This window comes from Colobus angolensis, unplaced genomic scaffold, assembly GCF_000951035.1.
Source record: "Colobus angolensis palliatus isolate OR3802 unplaced genomic scaffold, Cang.pa_1.0 Scaffold83, whole genome shotgun sequence".
Lineage (NCBI taxonomy): Eukaryota > Metazoa > Chordata > Mammalia > Primates > Cercopithecidae > Colobus > Colobus angolensis.
In genome coordinates, this window is record NW_012122154.1 from 392,489 (window position 1) to 395,901 (window position 3,413).

At 47.0% G+C, this 3,413-nt stretch overlaps 1 long non-coding RNA gene across 1 annotated transcript in view; it reads left to right on the top strand.

Annotated features, from left to right (window-relative positions):
- The window catches only part of LOC105502980, a 27,995-nt gene that overhangs the window by 4,472 nt on the left and 20,110 nt on the right, over window positions 1-3,413 (top strand). The window contains exon 2 of the long non-coding RNA XR_001000425.1: window positions 2,360-2,428. This is a non-coding gene — a long non-coding RNA (uncharacterized LOC105502980). The remainder of the gene's footprint in view (window positions 1-2,359; window positions 2,429-3,413) is intronic.

Consider the following 3,413-nt stretch of genomic DNA (forward strand, 5'->3'; position numbering starts at 1 on the left):
AATGAGGATCCAACTTCCCAGTGACGTATGGAAGCTCATCCACCATCTTGAGTTTACAGAAAGAATGGGTGGCTTGGATTCTGTTAAAAACAGGTCATGGGAAGGGGGAGAAGAGGAATTCTACCGAAGGGCAGAGGGAGAATGATTGGATCGAGGAACAGAAATTAACTTGTAAATAGTTCTCCCTGGATTTTAAATGGTTCTCAGAGACAGTCATTATCTTGAAAAAGGGTCATGTTGAGACTCTTTTTATGGCTACATTTTTGGTCTTCTTTCCTGTAATGGATAATGGGATAAAGGAAGAAGAACAACAATTGTTCTTGTAAGTCAGTCCTTTTTTTTTTTTTTTTTTGAGACAGAGTATCACTCTTGTTGCCCAGACTGGAGTGTAATGGGATGATCTCAGCTCACTGCAACCTCCACCTCTTGGGTTCCACCAGTTCTTGTGCCTCATCCCCTCAAGTACCCAAGTAGCTGGAATTATAGGTGTGTGTCACCAGGCTCAGCTAATTTTTGTATTTTTAGTACAGATGGGGTTTTGCCATGTTGGCCAGGGTGGTCTTGAACTCCTGACCTCAGTGATTCACCTGCCTTGGCCTCCCAAAGTGTTGGGATTACAAGTACGAGTCACCACGCCCGGCCAGTCCTATCTTTATAGGCAAAAGATAGGGGGAAAAAATCACTTCCAGGCTCCCAAGGGTAAAAAAAACCTCTCAAGGGTTTTTTATTTAATATAGTCATGGCCTGGTGCAATGGCTCGCACCTGTAAGCCCAGCACTCTGAGAGGCTGAGGTTAGCAGATCACTTGAGCTTAGGAATTTGAGACCAGCCTGGCCAACATGGTGAAACCCCATCTCTACAAAAAATACAATTGGCCAGGTGCAGTGGCTCACGCCTGTAATCCAAGCACTTTGGAAGGCTGAGGTGGTTGGATCACCCAAGGTTGAGAGTTCGAGACCTGCCTGACCAACATGGTGAAACTCCATCTCTACTAAAAATACAAAAATTAGCCGGGCGTGGTGGCACATGCCTGTAATCCTAGCTACTTAAGAGGCTGAGGCAGGAGAATCGCTTGAACCGAGGAGGTGGAAGTTGCAGTGAGCCGAGATCATATCACTGCACCCCAGCCTGGGCAACAGAACGAGACTCTGTCCCCCCGCAAAAAAAAAATTAGCCCAGCGAGGTGGCGGGCACCTGTAATCCCGATACTCGGGAGGCTGAGGTGGGAGGATCACTTGAACCCGGGAGGTACAGTGAGTCGTGATCATGCCACTGCACTCCTGCTGGGCAACAGAGCAAGACCCTGTCTCAAACAAACGAACAAAAAAAGTACTTATTATATTGGGAGTCATAGTTTGGTGTGACAGCTTTTGATTTCCTTTGTAGAAATATCAGTGAGTTCCCTATTATTCTCTCCTCGGTAGAGAAGATTCGTTAATGCCGTCTAGGGACATGGTCAGCCAATTTGGGGAAGGAATGAGGATGGAAAGTCATTCGGACTCCTCTTTGGTAGGTGCCCAAGCAAGCCGCTCCTCAGGCATTTTCCCCACAACTAGAAATCCAGAGGCTTTGGACCTTGAGAAGAACATGAAGGAAGGATGCCAGGAAGTACAGTCTGGTCTGCTGATAAATAAGTGCAGCTGGGCCCAGGGCCCTGGCACCTTCTCCCAGGGCAAGGTTGACTCATTCACTCGAACAGCTTTATTTGCAGACGAGAAAGCAAAGAGGGAAAAGGAGCTGTAACTTACCACACACCTCATCCAAAAATTGCATTTACTACCAGAAAGAAAGTCTGATTTTACCTGAAGCCGAATCTTCTATTCTAGGTGGGGGGTCTGGATTCTGTTGAGAGAGGAGCCACCTTTCCTTTACTCAGTTATCATCCTACGATGGGTCTTTTTTTTTGAGACAGGGTCTCACTCTGTTGCCCAGGCTGGAGTGCAGTCGTCCCATCAATGCTCACTGCAACCACTTGACAACCTCCTGGGTCTCAAGTGATCCTCCGAGCTCAGTCTCTCCAGTACCTGGGACTATAGGCCCGTGCCACCACACCCGGAGAATTTTTTGTATTTTTTGTAGAAACAGGGTCTGGCTTTGTTGCCTAGGCTGGTCTGTAACTCCTGGGCTCAAGTGTCCTCCTGTGTCAGCCTCCCAAAGTGTTGGGATTATAGGCATGAGCCACTGCGCCTGGCCTAGAATGAGTGTTGTCTGCATTACTTATAGATGGGATTCAAAACCTAGCTCCGGTTCACAGTTTCGTCCGAGCAGCAGGGCTACAGCCCAAACTGCAAAATGTACAGTTTTATTTTTGTTTTTAATTACTTTTCTTTTGTATGCTTTTTTTTCCCCCCTTACCAAGTGATCAATGGAGGAAGTGTTTCACAGTAGACATGGGAAACTGGCCAGATCAACTGCTGTCACCTTCTAAGTGAGTGACCCAGTTTATGTTTTAGAAAAACATGTTGAGAAAAACAGCTGGAGGGAGAGGTGGGTTAATCATTGTTCGCCAGTGCAAAGGGCTGGCTTCTCTCTGGCACAGTGAGAAAGTTCAGCTTCAGGACCTTGAACTGTGCATCTGTTGACCAGGTAGGGGAAGCATGGAGCGTGTCTCAGGATGGGTTGCACATTTTGTCCAGAGAAGAAAACCTGAAGGCATTTGCTGCATTGTAAACAGTTCAGAACTCCCCACTAGATACCTTCCTCCTGCCATCCCATGGCCTGCCTTCTTCCAAAATCAAATGAGTCACCAGAACCTTCATGGGAAACATGCCCTTCCTCTTCTTCACTTGCCTCTTCCTTAGCCCCCTTCCCCAAAAGAAGCTGTTGTTCCCTCCAGGAAGTAACCTGTTTCCATGAACATTTAACTAGCTCCCTCACAAACAGATGACAGACTTTTCTGTTTTGTTGTTGTTTGTTTGTTTGTTTGTTTTTGAGACAGAGTCTTGCTCTGTTGCCCAGGCTGGAGTGCAGTGGCATGATCTCAGCTCAATGCAACCTCTGCCTCCCAGGCTCAAGCAGTTCTCCTGCCTCAGCCTCCCAAGTAACTGAAATTACAGGCGCATGTCACTACGCCCGGCTGATTTTTTGTATTTTTAGTAGAGACGGAGTTTCACCATGTTGGCCAGGCTGGTCTCAAACTTTTGACCTCAAGTGATCCACCCGCCTCAGCCTCCCAAAGTGCTGGGATTACAGGCTTGAGCCACCGCGCCCAACCTCTTCTCCCATTCTTAATCAACCCTTTGCAGTGCCAAACCACATTTGCAGTTAAAAAACATTTTTGCTGTCAAATTTCATCCATCCTGCCAGGAGTTAAACTTTGTTGATGGCGCACTACAGAGGCAGAGGCAAGGGAAATAAGTTAAGAAACATTCTTGCTGTCAGATTTCATCCTTCCTGTCAGGAGTTAAACTTCG